At 41.9% G+C, this 13,976-nt stretch overlaps 1 long non-coding RNA gene across 1 annotated transcript in view; it reads right to left on the bottom strand.

Annotated features, from left to right (window-relative positions):
* Positions 1 to 2,749, bottom strand: part of LOC144771931 (uncharacterized) — a 52,544-nt gene extending 49,795 nt beyond the window's left edge. Inside the window, exon 1 of the long non-coding RNA XR_013599552.1 lies at positions 2,722 to 2,749. This is a non-coding gene — a long non-coding RNA (uncharacterized LOC144771931). The remainder of the gene's footprint in view (positions 1 to 2,721) is intronic.
* Positions 2,750 to 13,976: the final 11,227 nt, after the last annotated feature.

Here is a 13,976-nt window from a genome sequence, read left to right as displayed (position 1 = left end):
TGGCGAGATAACTTGAAACTTTTCATGAGATATATCGATGATATATTCATAATTTGGAAAAGCTCAATGGAAGACTTACAACTAGCCTTGACAGAATTCAACAACATCGATGAGAGAATTCAACTAACATGGGAAATGTCAAAGACAACAGTTACATTTCTAGATGTCAGAGTCACTCTCACGAATACAGGACTTGAAACTGATCTGTTTGTGAAAAATACTGATCGAAATAACATGTTGCATTATACAAGCTTTCATGAACACAATCTTAAGAAATATTTACCATTCTCCCAGATGGCGAGAGTAAAAAGGATCACATCTGAAGGAACCAAGTTGGAACAAAGAATACTAGAAATGGGAAACAAATTCAAACAAAGAGGGTACCCTGAACAAACCATAGAGGAATCGAAATCTAAACTCACACAAATAAATAGGAGAACACTGCTACAACCCAGCAATAAAAAAGAGCAAACAAGAATAGTGGCAATATCTAAATTTTCTACATCAAGCAAGAAATTAAAGAAGACCATACTCAAACATTGGCGTACGCTAACCTTAGAACCAGACTTTAACAACTGCTTTAAACAACCTCCCCTATTTGCCTTTACCAAAACAAGGAATTTGGGTGAAATGATTCATCCACAGGCTCAAACATCAGAAACCTTCAAGGGCACAAAAGCGTGCCTAAACTGTGGTCACTGCAACAACATCATGAAGGGCAACAAAATCAACCATCCCATGAAGGGTTACGAAATGAAATTAAGAGTGATTGCAACATGTGACACATCCAATGTTATATATGCGTTGAAATGCCCATGTGGCAAAATGTACATTGGGAAAACAGAACGCCGCATAAAAATCAGAAGAACAGAACATAAGTCCAACATTCGACTCAACAATGTCAAATCCACAGTAGCAGTACACTTTATGGAATAGAAGCACAATATCTCACAACCTAAATTTCTGATCTTGGAAAGTGTCAAGAAAATAGAAGGAAGGGACAATACCAAATACCTTCTACAGAGAGAATACATTTGGATTTACAAATCATGTACACAAAAACCCAACAGACTTAACGACAGGATCGAATTTTCATGTTATCTATAAATTAGCTCCAATGGTACCAATTGGTACAACTGTGACAGTTATGAATATATGATTTACTTATATCATATGTGTATCTATCGTTGTAACTCACACTAGCAGATAGCTCATCACACTAAAGCACACATTGATTGCATTCACCTAACAGTGGGCTCGATCCCACCACATTCACTTTTCAATTTCTACATTCTTTCCAATTTTTTTACTAAATTCATGAAATATTCCCACAGCCTTCTAGGAATTATCTACTTTTCGTCTTTTCAACAGAACGAGAATAATTTTGATAAAATTAACACGGGCGCATTATAACTTCTCTCCTGAGTGTGCCTAACACACAGGACATAGTCATTTTTCAGTTGCAATACAACACGTGACCGCAACTAACCTTTAACCGGAAAATACAATGGAGAACACTCTCCCGAGTGGCGTCTTCATGCAGAAGAAACTCCGGGTTAACAGCTAAAAAGAAGTTATCCAACAATGCGCGACAGGTTAGTAAACCATGGCACTATAACAGAAACCATAACTTCTTAGGGACTAAATGAGAACACGAGACAGATACTCATCTTTTGTTTCTTACATTTATTTTTAGCACATAACGCTACGGTCAAGGACAGGCATGTGAGTTTTTTGACGAAACAATTTCTCTCTTTTCATTTCAGTCACCTCTAACATGTTTAGTCACAAGGGATATCAGGTGATAAAACATATTGTAATACAAACAACTGTTAAGTAAGAGAATGTAAATATGATATAAGGAATTTGTACAAGTTATATTTTTCATTTAATATTTGCTCAACAGTATTATTCCCCGATGAAGGGCTATATATTTGCCCGAAATGCATTGGATATGAATTGAAAATAATAATGCCTTACCCCTGGATTATATAATGAATCCAAATGAACTTTTTTTGAAAAATTACCACAAAGAATAAACATTGAGATTCTATCAACAAAATTGTGTGGGAATCCTCTTGTTCATAGAGAGGAGAATCAGGAGTTCCCCCAGGGATGGTTCCAGTGACCCACTGGAATCACGTACATAATCATTTATAGCGGCGTTTTAGGGGTAATAACGCCACCTGTGGTGAACATAAAAAATCAGAAAACATCCAAAGACAATACCAGCTGTGCACCCGTCTAAACAAAAGTATTACAAATATAGTGCCTACATTAGAGGTGACGTAAATCCCAAGTGTGCAGCTAATAATAGTGCAGTAGGTGTTGATGCACAGGGGGTGTGAGGGTGTACTCTGAACAACTTTTACAGGAGTTTTCTCCTAACGCTCCTGGGGGTGAGGGATATCCTGTGCTAATATTAGCACCCAAGGCACCTTCCCAACACCACTAGTAGATCCTATTTGCAAATTATAATCTCTAGCTCAATTGTTAGCAGGTGTGTGTAAAATTATATATCTGCCTAACAGAATCTATTAACACACAGGCTGCCCCAATGACTAACTGATAATTTCTATACCTTTGTATGCCTACACTTCTCATGATCCCATGGTAGGTAAACTCTAATTTCTCCCACGTCATTTACCCACTCCCTCTACCCTTACCCCTTTCACCTCTTACAGAACTACTCCATGGGAGTGCAATATTAGACCAACATACCTGTATAATGTTACTCTTAACTTCTTTCCTCCCTTCTGAGGGTGCCTTCTTGGATGTAGAGCTTTATATATTCTGCTGATTTATGTAGACTGGCACCATGTTCATCCTTTATAAACAGAGCTAGTCCTTTGAGTGTTCCTTTAATGTTATTGAAGAAATGCAAACATCCAATATGGATCTTACTAAGAGCAAGTCAATCATTCCATTTGTTGTACACTTATGGTTTTACCATACTGCCAAATCCCTTTGAATCCCAAGTGGTTAAGATTAAAAGCTTCATTTAACACGTGGTTATGAAACAAATGCAAATTAGCCATTTTGTGACTGAATTGATCACTTTCAGAGCAATGTGTGTACTGTCACGAATAACATTGACTATCTCAGGGTGCAGGAACACAAAAGTTGATCAACTATTTAGAAGAGACATTTAGAAGTACCAGCCTGAATGTAGAGTATTTACTTACAGTCTCGAGCTGAGCCTTCCTTCCTACTCATACCAAGTAGAGCTCCGAGAGTCAGGTCCTACTCCCATGACTTTTGATCATGAATTCTGAGAATGGGCACACTGAAAAAGGAGGCATCACCAAATCATTTGAGCTACACAGCTATGAAGACACTACAACTGCTCCTTAGTTATGTCAAAGGTTCTAGTCCATGACAGTGATTAGTCTTACAGGAGAATTGCAGCTGGGTCAAACGTCAGGTGCAGAGAAACTTAACAAGATTCTGATGGTCCAGAAGGGTCCTTTCAAGCTCCTCTGGTAAGAAACTACTATAAGTTAAGGTCCATGCTATTTTAAGCCCCACATATTGGTTTTCATTTACAATCTGCAAGGCAAACAACAGCTGGCTCGCTTGCCTGTAGACTGCACTTCAAGTCCTGAGACTCAAATGGATAGCAGCTGCTCCCATATCCTCTTCATTTTCTGTGGCTTATTGACCGTAATACCCCACGCTTCCTAGAGGACCCATTTGCTTTGTACTCTCTGCTACTGAGTCACTTTGAAGTCCCCTACCCTGCTCCAAATACACCTATTGACTGAACCCTTTCTCCTGATGACTGTTGTTTGGAGCCCAACTGAGTAAGACTGTGGAGCACTCTCTCACATTGCTTGAGGTACTCATCTGATCAGGGCTTAATTGTAGCACTTCCCCTTTTAGTTACTTTTTTCCACTACCCCACTTGGTGGCCGACTGTTACCCATCCCAGAAAATCAGCCCAGGGAGAAAGGTCCATAAATAAAAACGTTGTGAGGGCAACCATACTTGCTTCAATAGTTTATTGGAAAAATGCTAGACCGCACATCAAAGTAGCTGTTAGAAAAAAAGTGGTGGATATACATCAACAAATACTCTCTAGTGGAGCTTACTAAAGGTGCGACTAACCCAGACTAGGATCACTGTAAAAGAAAAAGGACACTTGCCATAATTTCCAGTCATTTGTATTTTCAGAAGCCCGTTGCGGAAAGAGGAAAAAAACCCTCGAAGGTGTGTGCCTGAAACAACAAAAATATTCTGACTAAGAAAGCTTCAAGTTATTAAGTAGTAATATTAGTTCAATAAGATCAACAGCAGCTATATAATTCATACTAGACTGAAAGCACAACACTCTCTTTTCCAAAAGAATAGTCATAATAAATAGTGGCTCTGCAATATTGCTTTAGCTGGACTGCTTTCTCTTAAGATTTAACTAAGGATACTCACAGCACCTCTTGAATTTTAATCCACATGTCGGACAGCTGTAATTTGCTAAAACAATAGTACCTTGCTTGTTACCCTGCTTTATCTCTCTCTTGAGCACCCTAATACTATGGCACAATCCAACAATCCCCTCCTCAAAAAAATATCTAATGCTGGTCCTAACATCTATAAAATAATTTGTTCACCTAGCCTCTTCAGAAATGCTGCAAAGGACTTCAAGAAATAAGGCCATGAAAGAATTCAAGGCAGCACAAATTTCTGATCAGTATCTGTGGGGATGTGAGGGGTGCTTAAAAGAGGCCCCCATGTTTTCTCCCTCGACCTATCCCTCTGGGAAGAAATGCTCACTAAATAACTGAAAGTGGAGGAATCTAGAAAAAGTCTTTATGGATAGAAACAAGTGATACTTCGCTCTGCACTCTTCAATTGTAAACTGCCAATCCCAGTCTTCAAGTATGGTCAGTTAACGTTTCATTCAACTAACGATGCCCTTGCACAATTTGACTACCAATTTAAGATGTTCCATCACTCTTGAATGACTCATTCCAACTCCTCCCACCCTCCTCTGAATTCATCCTTGCATAATTAACTCCCCTTTGACTTCCTCCCTGCCACCTAGTATCCCTCACAATCTTCTACATCCTCTTCTCCTCATCATTTTCCCCTGAGCAAAGAAAGGCATCTGAATATACTCTATCCTCCTCACTTCAAACTCAAAGCAGCAAGTCAGAGACCCTAGCCAGAACATGACACTTCCTTGACGTGATTTCACCCTCAGGTATTAACTCTTACCCCCTAATTTCATATCTATCTCTCTCACATTCTCAAACTGTTCCCACAGACCAACATTCCTCACAAATAAATGCTACCCTCACCACCACCCTACCCCATACATACTACTATATCAAACTTTCAGAGCTTTAACGGAAATAGATTGCTCTGTTATTTCTGATCTTCCCTTTTACCCACCTCACCTCTCTACTGATGTCACATCCTTGCTACAATACAATGTCATTCAGAATGCCCCTGCATCCCCAATCATAGTCTGTACAGTGAAGACCAGAAGTCCCTTAATGAGAAACATGACACTTTTCTGTGTAAAGTGAAATTTCTATCCTCATCCATCCTACTTTTGAAAAATTCACTGTAAATCCTGGAATTCAGGCTTATCATTTTTTTACATTCTTCCTCCCATGCCTCCTACAAAACACTCAGGCATGATCCCCTTTCAAACAAAACCCCTTTTTACAGATTAGCTCAACTGATAATCTGACTCTCATACAACACTACCATTTCCCAAAATCCTAACAGCTAAGCAAGCTGCCCATATTCTGCCCAACAAGCTCTCTCAGACGCTATCAGCAATACTCTCAGGGAAGATTTACTAAGGTTTTATAATGTGTTTGCATCACAAAAGTTATGAACATCAGCGCATAATCTTTTTTTTTCAATTTTGTTTGGAAATAACGTGAAAGTAACGCGAAACTTGGCACCAAGTGGCCGTACCATGAGTGGTGCATGGGCATTCCCATGCAACCACCAAACGCTTCTTATGTTAAACCCTATTTACTAAAAAATTAGACAGGGTTTAGCATCAGAAAATTTCTCCCTTTTGAAGTATTTGAAAAACCAAAACAAAGAGCCAATACTGAGTCTTTCTGTAGAACGAAACTTTTGCAGCAGCCTTAAAAACCATGAATTTTTAGTCAGGGATTGCATATTAATCCATCAAAATTTATTTATTTTCGAATTTTCAAAGAACACAAGCTACAAAATGTATTTCAATAAATATGTGTGAAACCTAAAAACCTTAGAAAGACAGACGTGCACAAAAGTTGCCCTTTTGAAGTAGGCACAAGGAAGGAGAAATGTTGTCATTTCTCCTTCCTTTTCAAACTTTTTAAGAGTGCTGCACTTTACAGCATACATACAAAGTGGGAAAAGGGTAAAGTTAGTGTAAGCATGGTATTTTGTACTACAGGTGTACCCTAACAGGACAAAACCTATGCTAATCTCAGATAAACACCCATGCACTATGACTCAAGGGTGTCTCTGTGGCAAACAGCAGATCATTTCAGTGCCGGTGCTTTGGAAATATTGCACTCTTCTCCTCTCTCCTTTTGACTCAGCGCAGCATTTGCGGCTGCGGCACTGCATAAATACATTTTAAATCTGGCCCTCAATATGTTAAATAACGTACGCACTTTCCAAGGTCCTACTACTATTGCACCCACCCATATTATAGTCATTAAGAGAGAAAGAGGCAACCCTTATCATCCCAGGAGAGCACACTTTAAAACCCAAAACTTTAAACAAGCCCTGATTGCCGTTTACCCCTTCACGAGAACTGATCAGTCCACTTCCAATTCCGTACTGCACTTCTGCAGTCCAATACTGCATCAAAATTGTGGATCAACTTCAGTCCCATTACCTGGACTTGCTATTCTTGATGGAAACTTGGCTTCTTGATTCCTCCCAATTTGTACTTGACTCCTGATTCCTCAAGGCTATGCGATCATTCACCAGGATTGGGAAGTTAAATAAGGCAGAGTGAGTGCAATTAGCCACATTTCTTTAGCTCTGTGAATAGAATGTCTCTCTGATGACATGAAGACAGCAGACAGCTGACCCAAAGCCTACTATTTTTCACATCACCTTAATTTTCTCTTTGTCAAACAGCCCAAAGAACTAGTAGCAAAAAAGCCAAATAACAATTTCTAAAACATCTTCCTGGGTTACTTTAGCCTTAACTGGTGTGATGAGTCCTGTTCAGGCTTATCACAAACTATCCCTCTATCTGCTCAACAGCAATCTCTTACAATCTTGTTCTACACCTACACAGAAGGGTTCTATCCTATACCTCCTCATATGCAGAAAAGTTCTAATGAGAGCCTGTCCCCAGTCCTTGCAGACTGGTCTTATCAATGTCTTGTTCCTTGGCATCTCGGATTTCCATGACCTTATAAATGAATTCATCATTCAGCCTTGTCCCTCTCCATGGTTATAGAACTCCTATGTAAACTTGCAATATCCTTAAAATGTGCAGCAGGGGAAGTGTACCTCAAAGATATTGTGAGTCAGTATATAGAGTCATTTACTTTGCAAGTACGTAATTTAAAACATGTTTCAATGTAATATATATATATATATATATATATTCACTGAAAAAACCATAGGTTATAGACCATATATAGTTAGGAATTAGCATTTAAAAAACCTTATTTTACTCACACAAAACCATTGAAATTCCATATATAGTTAGTTGCACTAACTATATATCGCGCACCCGCAATCCACTGCTGATCATGTCACATATTACATCATTCATGACATGGTCAGTGACATCACTGATGACATCACTGATGACATCTCAAATGACATCACTGATGACATCACTGATGACATCTCATTTGACATCATTCTTGTGCTAATACGATAAACCTCTTCAGACTCTAATATAACCTTAGATACACTCAGTGTATACAGACACTCACACACTGTCACTCATCCATGGAGTTACTCACACACCTAGTCAGTCATGCAAAGAAACAATCTCACCTCCATTTCCTTAACTATACAGTTATACACACCTTACTTATTCAAGCATATACTAACACATATTTACTCTCTTACACAATCCCTGATACAAGTTCACAATGATCCATACAGCCACTCACACATTCAGTGGCTCTCATGCACAGTTAATTATATATGCCAACTCTCACATGTACTGTGTTTTACATATGTACTTACTATGACATGTAGCATTGAGATATCCATTCACTCATCAATACACTCATGCACACAGTCAACTGCCCATGTAGCTGTTTCCACATGCACTCTTGAACTCATACACCTAGTGAATCAACTGCTGACACATCTATGCACAGAGTCACACACCTCCCAGCCACCCCCACACAAACTCAATCTCCCATACAAATACTTGGGCAACCAATCAATAACACATATAGCCTCTCGTATAGCTAATGATCAACACATGCAGCAGTTTACATCACAACAGACATACTGATGCACACATTCAGACTGTTTAGTCACTAACCCATGCATTTAGTACGACACATTTATTCACTCACTCACAGTCAGTCACGCACCTACTAAATCCTTCATCCAGACACTTATACATCCACTCATTCTTCAATATATCAAACATATTTAAACTTTACAGAAACACACAGTCACTGGATGATGTCATCAGTGATGTCATCAGTGATGTCATTTGAGATGTCATCAGTGATGTCATCAGTGATGTCATTTGAGATGTCATCAGTGATGTCATCAGTGATGTCATTTGAGATGTCATCAGTGATGTCATCAGTGATGTCACTGACCATGTCATGAATGATGTAATATGTGACATGATCAGCAGTGGATTGCGGGTGCGCGATATATAGTTAGTGCAACTAACTATATATGGAATTTCAATGGTTTTGTGTGAGTAAAATAAGGTTTTTTAAATGCTAATTCCTAACTATATATGGTCTATAACCTATGGTTTTTTCAGTGAATTTTCAAGGTTTTGTAAATGCTAATTCCTAACTATATATGGTCTATAACCTATGGTTTTTTCAGTGAATTTCAATGGTTTTTTAATAGCAAATATCATAAGCTGTCGAATGTCAAGTACGTGGTAAGTGAAAACATTTTCGTGTTTATGCACACTGATCTGCTTTGAATGGTGCCCCCCCCCCTCATTTCTATTAGGAGTACTCTCTCTTTGCAGATAGTGAAAGGTAGTTAACGCAGGCCTTTGCCCCCATTGTAATCCGTCGTGCCTGCTTCTCTCTCCATTTGATTGATTGTTATCCAAGTATTTACTGTTTTAGAATTAGTTCTCTTTGGTTCATTCTCTATTTACAAACAAACACAGAGTCGCAATACTCTGTTTAGTCTTTGCAGATAACGAAAAATCGTGTAAAAAAAAAGAAAAGGAATCGAGCAAAATCAGTAGGCCACTAATGGGATTTCTTTTTGACCTCGCTAAAATAGAAACATTAGGAACAACCCCTCATGACAAATACAAAACTAGTGAGATGAACTGAACTCCACACAATGATGGCTGCAAAACAGCTCGGCTCCGCCACCCACCCCGCCCAAAATAACGATAAAGAACGGCTGCCATGATTGGTTGCGGAATGACCACGACGGAGCTACGAAATGGTGCTGCTCTCATGCTAACCCCAGCTTCAGTCTGAAACATCCAGAAACACTGTAGACTACCAATTCGATCAGTTCCGGTAGCGCCCCAATGTAACCCGGTAGAGAAGAACTAGCCCTCCCCTCTTTGACTGATGGTTCTTGTTGCCTGTCCCTTCTGTTGTCATTTAACAGAACTATTTAGCCTGCTGAAAGGGGTTGTGTTCCGACCGCTGGTTGGTGGAGACATTTTGACTATATTCTGTACCTGCGTTGTCGCGTAATGCGTCATATGACGCGCCGCGTTAGCGCATCCGGAAGTCATCCGGGGCGCGCAGCGCGTAACGTAAGCATAACAAGTCATGTGACTTGTTAATAAAACTTTTCATTGGTTCATTTTACTTTTCTTATTGTAATGATGAAAGGCTTGGTCATATGACCTAAAAATTACGCTTTTCATTACTTCCGAACATTATTTTTTCTTAAATATATGTTATAATGTTCCAGGCTAATGTACTTTCCCGGAAATTTTACAACTGTCCTGCAAGTAAAATATATTCTTTTTTCGAGAAAAAGAGCGTTTCTTCGTCCCATGACGGAGCCGTTGAGCAAAAGAGGGTCGACCTGCTGTCTTAGTCGCCAATAAGCCTGAATATGAGATTCTTATCGATCACTTTATGTTGCAGGAATAGAAAACACAACAGCCCTTGACCATTTATCTTTACTGCGTTCCTTCGTATTATACCTTTTACCCTTCATGTAATTGGTCTGCTTTATTTCACTTGCCTTTTAATGATTCTAAAACAGTCACTATTATTAAAAACTTTACCAATGTATATACTACTACCATGTTTTCTTTTAAAAACCTTTATTGTGAAAATTTCATTATACAAATACGAGCCTATAACCACGTGGGCCTGCCACAGAGCAAACTGTAATCGTATATGATGAATAGACATTTACACTGTAGAGGAACGTAACGGGCGAGCCATTAGGTTGCAAGAACTAAGGTGTCTAACAGTTACGGAATCGGTGGACGTACATTTTATAATTAAAATACGACAGGGCCAGTTACAATAAAATTATCTAGATATACATTTGCGGGCAAGTACCATGGGTGACGTTAATTCGAACTTTCAACAGTACAGTAATCAATAACACATCAGAACTTAATATCAATAGGGATGTCGAAATATTCAATCAATTCTCGTCCCCGCCCGCCATGTGCTTCAAAACTGCATACGTATCTCGTGATTTCAAGGTTCTGCAACCAGTACACAACAAGGAGTTACGAGTCCCATTTATTCCGGCGCCATTTTGGGCGAGGACGGGCAGGTCCAGGATATAGTCAAAATGTCTCTACCAACCATCGACTATGATGATGTTCATATGCTGTATTTATTAGAGTAACACTCATCTGTCCACATGAAATTAATTTGCCACAATCTAAACATGTCATTTTAATCTTTCCAAAGTTCTTCTAAATATTTGGGACCGTTTCCCTTGCCTCTGAAGCTCTCAGTGCCACTTCTTTGATGAATGTACTAGCAGGTCAGGGGTTCTCCTCCAAATCTCTCTTTTATGCAGCACTATAATTAATTGGTGCCACCTCTCCATATGACGATGCATGGTATAGTTACCACAACTATATTTTTTTTCGGTTCCTCTGGAGAGTTCATCGTGGCAGATGAAGCGTGTAACGTACCGGGCATTTACCTTTTTTTGCATGTACAGGAAAGGAAAAAAAAATCGAGCGTCCGAGTTCTAAGGTGTCCCAGGGCCATTTTAGTGGACCAGGCCCAAATCCAAAGAACAGGCCGCCATTTTGAGAGTCCTCTTGCAGCCGCCTGTCGCTGTAGCATCAAGAGCAGCCGAAACTCAGCTGAATGGCAACTGAAACGGTAAAGGGGCGCCCCACTACAGCAGACGAGCCTCCACCTAGGAAGGCCCATTCACGCCGGCTCCCCCCCCCTTCGGGCACCCCACGCCGTTATTCGGAGCAGTATTGTAGGATGGCCACACCAGTGCGGCAACTTGCTAGACATCACCTCGGTGGTAACCGAATCTCAACGCCTTGTGGTGTCTCCTATTCAGAAAACATTGTTATGCTGCCTTCGACCTATTCGCCGCAAGTGCGCACACAACTCAACTGCATAGCTTGCTAGACACCACCTCGGTGCCATCCGGATCTTGGAATGTCAGCACCTTTTGGTGTCTTCTCTTCAGAAAATATTATTGCGCTGCCTTTGGCCCCATTCGCACATCAGTCCGCTACTGACGCCATCTCACAGGCTAATGGGGCGCCCCACGCCGACTTTCAGCATTGTAGAATAACCACACCAGTACAGCAACTTGCTAGACATCACCTCGGTGCCATCCGGATCTCGGCGCCCCACTGCAGATGAAGTGCCTCTCAACTATGAAACCACCACGGTGACATCCGGATCTTGGCGCGTTGTGCTGCCTTCGGCCTATTCGCACATCGGTCCGCTACTGACGCCATCTCACAGGCTAATGGGGCGACCCACGCCGAGTTTCAGCATTGTAGGATGACCACACCAGTACAGCAACTTGCTAGACATCACCTCGGTGCCATCCGGATCTCGGCGCCCCACTGCAGATGAAGTGCCTCTCAACTATGAAACCACCACGGTGACATCCGGATCTTGGCGCGTTGTGCTGCCTTCGGCCTATTCGCACATCGGTCCGCTACTGACGCCATCTCACAGGCTAATGGGGCGACCCACGCCGAGTTTCAGCATTGTAGGATGACCACACCAGTACAGCAACTTGCTAGACATCACCTCAGTGCCATCAGAATCTTGGCATCTCAACGCCTAGTGGTATCTTCCATACAAAAAATATTGTTACGCTGCCTTTGGCCCCATTCGCACATCAGTCCGCAACTTAGACACCACCTCGGTGCCATCCGGATCTTGGAATGTCAGCACCTTTTGGTGTCTTCTCTTCAGAAAATATTATTGCGCTGCCTTTGGCCCCATTCGCACATCAGTCCGCTACTGATGCCATCTCACAGGCTAATGGGGCGCCCCACGCCGACTTTCAGCATTGTAGAATAACCACACCAGTACAGCAACTTGCTAGACATCACCTCGGTGCCATCCGGATCTCGGCGCCCCACTGCAGATGAAGTGCCTCTCAACTATGAAACCACCACGGTGACATCCAGATCTTGGCGCGTTGTGCTGCCTTCGGCCTATTCGCACATCGGTCCGCTACTGACGCCATCTCACAGGCTAATGGGGCGACCCACGCCGAGTTTCAGCATTGTAGGATGACCACACCAGTACAGCAACTTGCTAGACATCACCTCGGTGCCATCCGGATCTCGGCGCCCCACTGCAGATGAAGTGCCTCTCAACTATGAAACCACCACGGTGACATCCGGATCTTGGCGCGTTGTGCTGCCTTCGGCCTATTCGCACATCGGTCCGCTACTGACGCCATCTCACAGGCTAATGGGGCGACCCACGCCGAGTTTCAGCATTGTAGGATGACCACACCAGTACAGCAACTTGCTAGACATCACCTCAGTGCCATCCGAATCTTGGCATCTCAACGCCTAGTGGTATCTTCCATACAAAAAATATTGTTACGCTGCCTTTGGCCCCATTCGCACATCAGTCCGCAACTTAGACATCACCTCGGTGCCATCCGGATCTTGGCATCTCAGCGCCTTGTGGTGTCAGTCAGAAAATATTGTTGCGCTGCCTTTGGCCCCATTCGCACATCGGTCCGCTACTGACGCCATCTCACAGGCCAACGGGGCGCCCCACGCCGACTTTCAACATTGTAGGATGGCCACAGAAGTGCAACAACTTACTAGACACCACCTCGGTGCCATCCGGATCTTGGCGCGTTGTGCTGCCTTCGGCCTATTCGCACATCGGTCCACTACTGACGCAAACTCACAGGCCAACGGGGCGCCCCACGCCGACTTTCAGCATTGTAGGATGGCCACACCAGTGCTGCAACTTGCTGGACACCACCTCGGTGCCATCCGGATCTTGGCGCGTTGTATTGCCTTCGGCCTATTCGCACATCAGTCCGCTACTGACGCCGCCTCACGTGCCAACGTATTTTCTCCGCATTTTATACCCTATGCCGCATAACAGGTCATGTGACTTGTTTATAAAACTTTTCATTGGTTCATTTTACTTTTGGTTTCCTAATGATGGAAGGCTTGATCATATGACCTAAAAACAACACTTTTCATTGGATGAAAACTTTTTTTTCCCCCCAAACGATGAAAGCCCCACCTTGTTTCTGGATGTTTCAGACTAAACTGGCGTCAGCATGAGAGCACCACCATCTCGTAGCTCCGTCGTGGTCATTCCGCGAGCAATCATGGCAGCCGCTCCCCACCAGAAGCCTGCAGG

This window comes from Lissotriton helveticus, chromosome 8 (assembly GCF_964261635.1).
Source record: "Lissotriton helveticus chromosome 8, aLisHel1.1, whole genome shotgun sequence".
NCBI lineage: Eukaryota > Metazoa > Chordata > Amphibia > Caudata > Salamandridae > Lissotriton > Lissotriton helveticus.
This window is presented reverse-complemented; position numbering and strand designations above follow the sequence as displayed.